The sequence below is a fragment of the Diceros bicornis genome, chromosome 17 (assembly GCF_020826845.1).
Source record: "Diceros bicornis minor isolate mBicDic1 chromosome 17, mDicBic1.mat.cur, whole genome shotgun sequence".
NCBI classification, from domain to species: Eukaryota; Metazoa; Chordata; class Mammalia; order Perissodactyla; family Rhinocerotidae; genus Diceros; species Diceros bicornis.
Window position 1 is genome coordinate 62,863,326 of NC_080756.1, and position 11,867 is coordinate 62,875,192.

Genomic DNA, 11,867 nt, shown 5'->3' on the forward strand with positions numbered 1-11,867 from the left:
CACCCTCCATACCCTGCCCACCGCCTGGAGTATGCGCAGTGTGGTTGGGCTGCATCCCTTGAGGCCGGTACTCAGGTAGGGGTGGGGCTCACCAGCCTGGCTGTTGCTGAGGATGCTTGCAGCCCTCCTTGAAGCTCCCTGGCCAGTATGTGAAATGTAAAGTCAATATCTAAAATGGAAATACTGGGTGACTGGGATCCTGGAATTTGCCTTTTCAAGGCCACTTGTCCTACTATCCCCTCCATCCCTCCAGGCTGCCATGATCCTCCCTTTGGACTCCATGGTCAGGGTCGTTCCAGAGATCCTCCCTTTGGACCCTGCCTGCCTGAAGGGCCCATACCTTGGTCACGCATCTTAGAAGGACTGCCATGAGCCATGTCATAAAAAGGAGAAAACATCACAGTGGACAGCCCCAATTCCTGCATATACAGACGGGAAACTTAGGTGCACTGGTAAGTGACTCCTAAGCCACTTCAGGGGACCATACGCATGCCCCTTCTCCGACGCTGCACACAGGCTTGTTCACTGGACTTCCTTATCCCAGTGTGGACCTCTTGGCCTCATTAACACAGGCAACAGCACTGAAACTTCCCGTTGGTCCTTCCCACTATGTCAGGGAAGCTTGTGTAGGAAGGTAATATGCAATTTCTGCTCTACTATAGGGCTGGCTCCTTGGGAACCAGTTTTAGTATCTCTTTTTAAATATACCCACAGAATCACAAAATAATTAAGCAAAATAATTTGTTGCTCTTCGGGGTTATAGCAATAATTCTCTTGAGTCGTTTTTCCATTTAGCTTCTCTGATTGACTCCAAATACGACAGCACCACACGCTTCTGACTGGTGGATGTGCAGCTCCACTTCTTTGCAGGGAGGACACACAATAGCAGAATATCCGTGGCCCAACTTTCTGGAGCATCAGTTTTACTACAAGATTTGGAAGAAGCAAAGTTAGGTCATTTCCAAGGTAAGGAATTAAAAACTTAAAACTAAGATGAGGTGGGAAAGTCATATACCATTAATATTTGTCAGTAATCTGTGCCTGAAATGTCAGACTTTCTCTGAGAAAGAACTCTGAGACTCTATTTCCCATTGTTTTAAATAGGAAAAATTAGAAGGCACAGCAAATCTATCGAAAAATCCTACCAATTTCCTAAGTCACGATATGGCACCTAGACATAAGTTATGAACATCATTGCTCCTCGTTTTCCTCCTCATTCAACCCAGTCCCACAGGTCTTGAGTGATTGCTGTGAACACTGCACTGTGCTAGATGTCAAGGCCTTGGTGAGCATAATTGTGGGGGTGGACGTTGATGGAAAAAGATTGCATCATAAAAACTCAAAGCCATGCCACTTGCCAAATTGAGGCAAAAATGGAAAGACCTAGGACGCCAAGGAAGGGTGAGGGCATTAATAGATACTTGGGAGTATTAAAATCCATCTGATGATGTCATGAGTGAACGTGTTCAACTTTAAAACAAAACACTGCTGTTGTTCTCAGATATTGAGTTAGTATCTTTGTGCAAATATGCAGGATTTAAAGTGTTTCTTGATGTATAACATGCATACAGAAATATATGCAGAGGTCATCCGTGTAAACCTCAAAGAATTATTACAAAGTGAACACACTTGTGTGACCAAGAACTAGCACCAGCTTCATTCAGGCCCCGACAATCCCTTTCTCCCTCCTTCCTCCCCAAAGGTAACCAATATCTTACCAGCAAACACTGTATATCGAGTTTGTCTTCTTATACAAGTGTTTTATTACAGGACAATTTAAACAATATACAAAATAAACAAAATAGCATAGTAGGCCCATCACCCAACTTCAACAACTACTAATCATCTGCCATTTCTGTTTCTCCATGCTCCATTCCATTCCCACCTCACTTTATTATTCTTTTAGTCCTTTTTGTGTGTGTGTGGGGGTAAGATGTACACACACTGAAAGGCACAAATCTCAGTTGTACAGTTTTGGCAAATAAACATGCCCATATAACCTTCACCCCTTTAAGAATAAAGTATTGCCATCACCTCCAGAAAACTCTTTCCTGTTCCTTCCCAGGCAATTTTTTCCTTCCCCCGAGGCAACCACTGTTCTGGTTTTTTCACCATAGGTTCATCTTGGCAGAAATCAGCCCATGTGTATTGTTTTCTGTCTAGCTTGCCTCGCTCGGCACGAGGTAGATGAGACTCACCCAGCACGTGTGTGTCAGCATTTGTTCCTCAGCACGGCTGAGGGCGTTCTGCTCTGTGGATGCCCCAAAGTAGGCTCGTCTTCCTCCTGGGGATGTGCAGGTCATCTCCTGTGAACATTCTTGTACAAACCCTTTTTGTATGCTGTTTAATTCCTTTATTAGCATTTAAGTGACACACCTTTGCAGTTTTTAGTGGTTGATCCAGATTACAATATGCATCTTTAACATATCACAGCCTACCTAGACTCAATAGTGCACCAGTTTAATCAATGTAAAATATGGGAGCCTTGCTACAGAACAGTTCAATTTACCTCTGTCTGTCCTTTGTGCTATGTTGTCATAAATTTTACATCTACCCATGTTATAAATCCCACAATACAGTGTTATGATTTTTCTTTTAATAGTCATAGGTCTTTTAAAGAAATTAAGAGAAAAATGTTAAGTATTGGGAGGGAAATGCTTCGAGGATCTGCAAATGTACTGTTTCTTCTCTAAGTTTCACTCACAGTTTTTGCATTCATCAGTCAGTCTTGCCCACAGTAATTATTACTGTGGTGTTCTAGTGGCGATTTTCTATTTCATGCTATCCAGCCGCGTTTATTATTTGGAATTCTGTGAGGAAGATTCCCCCCTCCCTCTCCCTGCCTTCTTCCTGTCTTTCTCTCTTTCTTCTCCCCCCCTTTTTTTCTTTCTTCCTTTCTTATGTAATCTTCTTTATATCAGTATAGACTCATGGATATTTATTTTATTCTCTGGGTAATAATCCAATGCTACCATTATTTATTTTGTTGCTCCCAGTTTTCCAGCTTGAGCCGTTGAGAAGTCTTTAAGATTGATTCCTTTTGGTTTTTTTTTTTAAGATTTTATTTATTTATTTTTTCCCCTCAAATCCCCAGTAGATAGGTGTATGTCATAGCTGCACATATTTCTAGTTGCTGTATGTGGGACGTGGCCTCAGCATGGCCAGAGAAGTGGTGCGCGCCCGGGACCAAACCCAGGCTGCCAGCAGCGGAGCACGCTCACTTAACCGCTAAGCCACAGGGCCAGCCCAGATTGATTCCTTTTGACACATCTCATCATTTTCTGTGGTTTTTTTTGAAAGCACTTTCCTACTTTCTGGCACTACAAGAAGCTCCAGGCTCATATTGTATTTCCCATCCCCAGATTTGAATTAGCCATTTCTCCAAGAAAACCTGGTTCTTTTTATTGAAGAATGATATTTAGAAACCAAAATGTGGGAGCTAGGTGTGACCATTGATACGAGGGTGTCACTGCTTCTAGACCCTCTCAGCAGAGCTTGGAAATGTATGTATGAATGTAAACTCAGGTATACACATCTACCTATCGATATATCAATCTATCAATCTATCTATCTATCTGGATAGATATATTAAAAGAGACATGTATTCATACTGATACTTCCAACTCCAATCCAGCACCACAGAGTTTATTCCAGCATTCTCCTTTTGTTTATTTGTAACTTCTTTCACCAACAGTGAGAATCTTAACTCCAGTTATCTACAATATATTTACTAATGTGTCAACTAGTTTCAGAATCGCTAATCCATACCCTTATGAAAAACAAATTTACCACCTAGAGTACAGTGTTTTTGTACAGTACTTTAGTTTTACAGTATCCCATCAAAACACTGTCTTCCAAAGTTACTTCGGTCAGGACCTTTCATCCCCACCCCTTCTGTGTGGTTATGTCACATGCTTGTAATACAGTGAGGTACATTTGTCACTGCATTCCATCTGAGTTCCCCAGCATCCTGATTGATTTTTAAAATTTGCAGAGTAAAATTCACTCTATGCAGTGTACAGTTGTATGGGTTTTGACAACTTTACGGTCATGTATCCACGTCCACGGTACCACACAGAGCTGTTTCTTTCACTCCCAAAATTCTCTCATACTGTCTCTTTGTAGTCAACCCCTTCCCCCACTCCATTCCTTGGCAACCACTGATCATTTTCCATCCCTGTAATGCTGTCTTTTCTAGAAAGTCATGTAAATGGAATCATATACTATATAGCCTTTTGAATCTGGCTTCCTTCACTTAGAGATATGCATCCAAGATTAATCCTTGTTGTTGTGTGAATCAAGAGTTTATCCTTTTTATTGCCAAGTAGTATTCTAATGTACTGATGCACCACAGTTTCTTTCTCCATTCACCTGATGAAGGACATTTAGTTTGTTGCCGGCTTTTCACAATTATGAATAAAATGGCTATGAAGATTCATGCAAAGAGTTTTGTTTAAACATTAGTTTTCAATTTGCTTCAGTAAATCTCTAGGAGTGGGATATCTGAGTCATATAGTAAGTGTATGTTTAACTTTATAAGAACCTGTTAAGTGTTTTCCGAATGCAACTATCATGTAGCATTCCCAGTTCTAGTTGCTCCTAGTCCTCACCAGCACTCTGTAGTTGCAAATTTATTTTTTATTTTAGCCACCTAATAGGTGTGTGGTATCTTATTGTGGCTTCTGCTTCCTTTTTGAAAGTGAGTTCTGCTAAATATAAAATCCTGTGTTGACTTTTGGGTTTTCTTTCTGCACTTGAGAGATGTCATTTTGTTGTTGATTTGTCTCTTTTGTTTTTGATAATATATCATCCATCATTCACATTATTTCTCCCTGTATGTAATGTCTTCCCCTGTACATATGTATTTCCCTGACTGCTTTCAAGATTTTCTTTTTATCTTTGGATTTTAGCAGCTTGACTATCATGTGCCCAGGTATGGTTTTATTTTGTATTTTATTTTGTGTGTTTCCTGACTTTCTTGGATCTAAAATTTTAGATTTTTCACCAAATTTTGGAAGTTTTATGCTATTACTCATTGATTTGCCTTTCTGCTTCATTTAATTTTTTGTCTCTCCCCTCTCTGATGGGGACTCACTCATCTCACAGGTCTTAAGGCTGTCTTCATTTTTCTCAAAACTTTTATGTTCTTTTCTTCAGACTGGATAATTTCTATTGCTCTATATTCATGTTTCTTCTACTGTTTCTAATCTACCAGTAAACTCAAAAATATTTTCTGTATTTCATCTTCCTATTTGGTTCTTTTTTGTAATTTCCATTTCTCTGCTGAATTTCTATATCTGTTCATTCATTATGAGAATATTTTTCTTTACCACCATGATCATCTTTATAAAAGCTGTTTTCTCATCCTTGTCTGCTAATTGCAACAGCTTGGGAATAGTTTCTACTGCCCACTTTGGTCGTATATGGATTATATTTTCCTATTTCTTCAAATCTCATGATTTTTAAAATTATGTACTAGAAACCATGGATGATAGTTATAGAGACTCTGGATTCTATTGTATCCCTGTGAAGAGTGTTGTTATTTTTCTAGCAGAGAGTTAACTTGGCTGGACTGAAACTCCAATCCTATCTCCTTTACAATGGGCATAGCTGAAATCCTCATTCAGTTCTTTCATCTTCCAACTGCTGTTTTTACACTACGCCCTCTGGGGCCTACCCTGCAGGTGTGTTGTTCAAAGATCTGCCAATTTGCTGTGTGTGGGGGGGGGCAGACTTTCATGCATATTTTAAGATTTTCCTCTTTGTGGTTCCCTCCCTTCCAGAATTTCTCCCCTAACTTTCCGGCTACTCTGTCAGCCCCAAAATACATCCTCTAACATTACAAGTAATACTATAGTTTTTCCCGTCTGGGCCATGTACAGATTTTGGAATGCTTTGAGGCAAAAAACTCAAGCTTGCAAATATCTCCTGGTAAAATTCCCATGATTCAAGGGAAGACTCCCCTTCAGTTCTGCTTGCCTTTGGAAGAGATTTATGCATACATCCATATACACATTTATTATATGTGTATTACATATAGATACATGATTCTATATAAATATATATAATATTTCATGCAGATTTTATCATTGTTATCTGTGAGAGTGTTAGTTCAACAAGCTACTCCACTAGTACTGGAAGCTAGACCTCGGTTTTGTTTCTTTTTTGCATTTTATATAAATGGAATTATAAAATATATAGCCTTTTGAATATAATTTCTTTTATTCAGCATTATGGTTGTGATATTCATCCATGCTATTGCATGTAGCTAGTGTTAGTTCATTTGTTGAAAATAATTAATGTTGTTAGATGGTCATAAAATATGCATAACATGAAATTGACCACTTTATCCATTTTTAAGTGTACAGTTCAGTGACATTCAGTACATTCACATAACTGTGTAGTGATAACCTCTAACCATCCACAGATCTATTTCCACCTTGCACTGAAACTCTGTGCCCATTAAGCAACAACTCCCTGTTGTCCCTCCCTCTTGACCCTGGGAACCACCATTCTCCTTTCTATTCCTATGAATTTGACTACTCTAAGTACCTTATATGAGTGGAATCATGCAGTATTTTTCCTTTTGTGTCTGGCTTTACTTCACTTAGCATAAAGTCCTCAAGGTTCATCCATGTCATAACATGTGTCAGAATTCCATCCTTTTTAAGGGTGAATGGTATTCCACTGTGTTTTACACAACAATTTTTGTCAACTCATCCATTTATGGACACCTGGCCTGCTTCCAGCTTCTGCTTATTTTGAATAATGCTGTTAAGACCACGGGTGTACGTATATGTCTTTATATATGCGTTCAGTTCTTTTGGGTTTATACCCATATATGGTGTTCTGAGATTCATTTTCTCACATGTGGGAGGGTTCCCCACACCTCCAACAAGCAATTCTGGGAATGCCAGATGGTTGTAAGATAATTCAACTCAATTTGATGCTGTCAACCCAGAGATACATCAGATTCCACAGTTTAAGGGCTCAGTCCTATAAGACTGCACACCCACCCAACCTCACCTCTACTTCAGATGCCAGTTACAAGCCCAGGCTGTTACCTGTACTTCTGACTGAGTGACTGTAAACCAGAGATTCCCGCAACATCCTCCTTGGGTTTGATTAATTTGCTAGAGTGGCTCACAAAACTCAGAGAAACATTTACTAGATCACCAGTTTATTATAAAAGGATATAACTCAAGAACAGCCTGAAGGAAGTGGTGCATAGGAAAAGGTATGGAGAAGGGGCACAGAGATTTCATGCCATCTCCAGGTGCACCACTCTCCAAGCACTCCTTGTCATTGCCAATCTGGAAGCTCTCTGAAACTCATTCTATTGGGATTTTTATGGAGGCTCCCTCACGTAGGCATGATCAATTATTAACTCAGTTTCTAGCCTCTCTCCCTTCTCTGGAGGATAAGGGATAGGACTAAAAATTCCAAGCTTCTAATCGGGACTTGGTCTTTCTGGTGACCAGCCCCCATCCAGGAGCCATCCAGGAGCCCACCCAGAGTTGCCTCAATAGAAGAAATGATTCTCCTAGTGTTCTTATCACTTAGGAAATTACAAGGGTTTTAGGAGCTCTGTGTCAGGGATGGGGTCAAAGACAAATATTAGAACAAGAGATGCTCCTAGTGTTCTTATCATTTAGGAAATTACAAGGATTTTAGGAGCTCTGTGCCAGGAACTGGAGACAGAGATCCATAAATATATTTTCTGTTATTTCAGAACCCATAGGTAGAATTTCTAGATCACATGGTAATTCTATTTTTCATTTTTGAAGGAACTGCCATACTGTTTTCCACAGTTTTATATTCTCACCATCCAAGCACAAGGGTTCCAATTTTTCAAAATCCTTGCCAACACTTGTTATTTTCTGATTTTGTGATAATAAAACTATTCTAATGTGTGTGAAGAGGTATCTCAATGTGGTTTTATTTTGCATTTTCTTGATACTTAGTGATGTTGAGCATCTTTTCACGTGTTTACTGGCCATTTTATGTCTTTGGAGAAATGTCTATTCAAGTCCTTTGTGCATTTTTAAATTGGATTGTTTTTTTATTGTTGAGTTGTGGGAGTTCTTTATATATTCTAGATATTAATCCCTTATCAGATATGTGATTTGCAAATATTTTCAACCATTCTGTGGGTTGCCTTTTTACTTTGTTAATAGTATCTTGTGATACAGGAAACTTTTGCATTTTGATGAAGTCCAAGTTGTTGTTTTTTTTTTTTGTTGCTTATGTCTTTGGTGTCAGATGAAAGAAATCATTGTTGGCAATGGCATTTGGACCCAATGACATGCAGCTTTTACCCTGTGTTTTCTTCTAAGGATTTTATAGCTTCAGTTCTAATATTAGATCTTTGATCCATTTTGAGTTAATTTTTGTATACGGTGTAAGGTAAGGGTCCAATCTCATTCTTTTGCATGTGGTCATCTAGTTTTCCCATCACTATTTGTTGAAAAACTTATCCTTTCTCCAATGAATGGTCTTTGCACCCTTGTCAAAAATCATTTGACCATATATGCAAAGGTTTATTTCTGGGCTCTCTATACTATTTCATTAGTATATTGTGTGTATTTATGCCAGTACCACACTGTTTTGATTACTTTGTAGTAAGTTTTGAAATCAGGAAGTGTGACTTCTCTAAATTGTTCTTCTTTTTCTACATTCTTTTTGCTATTTAGGGTCCCTTGAGAGTCCATATGAATTTTAGGATAGATTTTTCTATTTGTGCAAAAAACATCATTGGAATTTTTACCTCCTTGAGTAAGTTGATTCTTAAGTATTTTTCTCTTTTTGATGATATTGTAAATAAAAATGTAAAGTTTTTAAATTTCTTTTTCAGATTACTTATTATTAATGTATAGAAGAACAACTAATTTTTTCATGTTGATTTTGTGTTCCACTACTCTGCAGAATTTATCAGTTCTAAAAATTTTTTTGTGGAATTTTTAGGGGTTTCAACATATAAGATATTATTTGTAAACAAATATAATATTACTTCTTCCTTTCCAATTTGGATGCTATTGCTTTCTTTTTCTTGCCTAATTGCTTTGGCTAGAACATCTAATACCATGTTGAATAGAAATGGTGACAGTGGGCATTCTTGCCTTTTTCCTGATCTTAGAAGAAAAGCTTTCAGTCTTTCTCCCTTGAATACGATGTTCTCTGTGTATTTCTATATGTGGCTTTTATTATGTTGAAGTAGCTTCCTTTTACTCTAAGAGTTTTCTAGTGTTTTTAACATGAAAACATGTTTAGTTTTGTCAAGTCTTTTTCTGCATCCATTGAGATGATCCTGTGTTTTTTTCCCTCATTCTGTTAATATGCTTTATTACATTGATTCATTTTCATATATTGAAACATCCTTGTATTCCAGAAATAAATCCCACTTAAAATGATGTATAATCCTTTTAATATGCTGCTGAATCTGGTTAGTTATTATTTTATTGAGGATTTTTGTATCAATATTCATCAAAGATACTGACTTGTAGTTTTCTTTTCTCTTAGTGTCTTTGGCTTTCATATCAGGGTAGTGCTAACTCCATAGGATGACTTTAGAAGTATTCTCTCCTCTTCAACTTTTTGAAAGAGTTTGAAAAGAATTGGTGGTAGTTAATTAAAAAAAGGCTTTGGGCACACAAATAAATTCAGCATAAAATAAATACAAATAAATATTTTTTTAAAATGTGAAAAAGACTTTTTCTTAAAAAAAAAATAAAAATTAAGCAAGTACATCCCTTATCACTTTATTTCTAAAAGGGTTTTTTAACCTAATAGTAAGCAGAAACAAATAGTTAAAATTAAAATGACTCAAGTCTTAATTTCCTTCATTGCAAATTTTCTGACAGAAGTATATGGTGCCATCATGTATGACATCTTTTATGAAAAAGTGGTCATTTTTTGTGGTATTTGAGAATATTATGAATTTCCCCAGTGGCCTTTGACAATACTCTGATATGCAAAGTTATCGTTTCAACATTTATGTCTTATTATTGTCCTTACCAAATTAACAAATTCTGTCAGGTGCTAATTAATCAACTACTTTTCATATGATTCAGGTTCTCCGCCACCAACTTCCATAACCATCAGGATATTCTACAACTTCTGCAAGAGTAACAATTTTACCTTACACTGTATTTGTCTCATGTGGTTTAAAACATCCAGAAATCATTGATAAACTGACCCTGCCCAAACTAAAGCATGGTGAGTTATAAAAGATGGTCGCTGTTAAGTGGGGAGGGATTGCAGGTTGAACTTAATTTTATAAGTGGTCAATTTATTACAATATATTGTTCTATTATCTATTTCACTTCTTTTTTAAAAAAAGTGATATTTGAGGGCACTTAGATAATAAAAAGTTGAGAAGATAACGAACTGATATACTCTGTAAGCTTGAAATGTTGTCAAGCATAAGATACAATAAGAACTAAAACTAAGAAATGGCAGAGGAAATAGAGATAAGAGGATGAAATTGCAAAACTGAATCTATAATAATATCTCAATGGCTAGCGCTGTGGTGCCAAGAAGGTGGTGAAGTCAAAGAATTCGTAAAGATGATAATAGACTGCAAAGAAAAAAGACTGAAATTTTTGTAGAGAGAATTTTTACAGCGATATTACAGATAGAGAACAGGGAAGAGAAGTTGGAGTGAGAGACTATCTTCTTAAATTACTTCCACTGTAGAGAACAAAAAACCAATTTGCTGAAATCTTTATTCCCTTCTATGACCCTGTGGAAGATCAAGATTTGGCCACCCTGAAATCTATCTCTTTACCTTGGTTGTTTTCTCTGAGGGCATTTGACCTCCCCCACTAACTGCCTAAAGAATTTAAAGCAAAACATCTGTTTCAGGAAGGAGTTATTATCATGATGGCTGTAAATATAATGTACAATATATGTTACAATAGAAAAGACACCAACAAGCCCATCTTATCAGAAGTTCTGTCTCTGACCATATTCTTTGGATGGCCCTGCAAGGAGTTGCCAGACAGACATTTACATTTATAAGGGAAATCTCCATTTGTAAAGGTATCTGCCTCTCTGAATTGGGAAGAGGGGGAATGACCTCATTTCTAGAAACTTATCAATGTAAAAGGTGAGGCCTTAAATCTGCATAATAACCTCACTCTTGTTTACTGTGCTTTAGTGGTAATCTCCTGTAACTGACTCCCCCCACCCCCAACATCTTCCTTTGTCATTGGCTGAACATGATATTTAAGATGAGAATTCTGCTATTGTGTTGAGAAACACAGTGTCCTTGCTTTCTCCCATGCATACATGTTATTAAACTTGGTATTATTTTCTCCTGCTAACCTGTCTTGTTAATTATTTGGCCAGCCATAAGAACCTTAAGGAAAAGGGCAGAGGGAGATTCTCCCTCTATCCCGACAACACTATCTTTACGTGCAAAATCTCAGCCCTGAATGAATGTCACATTCCTCCTTTTGCATCCCCGGGGAACAGGGCAAATAAGCTCTTCTGAAACCTCAACTGCCCCGCCTGTGAAATAAGGCCGGCCATCCATTCTCACAGAGGAGCCAACTGGAGGTAGGATTTTTGCTTCTGAATTCAGCTAAACATCTTCAAAGAATTTTATCTGCCCTTCCTTATCCAGGGCTATCAGTGAAGGGCTGGCTGGCTTTTAGAGAAGACCAATTCACAGTCAGCTGAGACATTTTCTGTTGGGCTCTCTAGAGAAGGCTGTGGGGTTTGTCAGTAAGAGTCTATATCTATATGGGTTATATATTTTTATTTTATTCAGAGATTTATGAAGAAATTTACATGGTAAGTATTACTTATTATCAAGAAAAATGGTTGTGTATTCTCTGGTTATTTAAGCAAAATCCTCCTTTCAG

General features: G+C 37.6%; 1 long non-coding RNA gene across 2 annotated transcripts; it reads left to right on the plus strand.

The window, feature by feature from the left end:
- The first annotated feature begins 330 nt into the window (after nucleotides 1-330).
- LOC131416494 (uncharacterized) lies at nucleotides 331-11,324 on the plus strand. 2 transcript variants are annotated; one of them, XR_009222602.1, is made up of 3 exons: nucleotides 331-452; nucleotides 8,694-8,775; nucleotides 10,071-11,324. It is a non-coding gene; the product is annotated as an uncharacterized LOC131416494 (long non-coding RNA). The 2 variants fall into 2 exon arrangements; XR_009222601.1 differs by lacking the exon at nucleotides 331-452 and adding an exon at nucleotides 843-966.
- The last annotated feature ends 543 nt before the right edge of the window (nucleotides 11,325-11,867 follow it).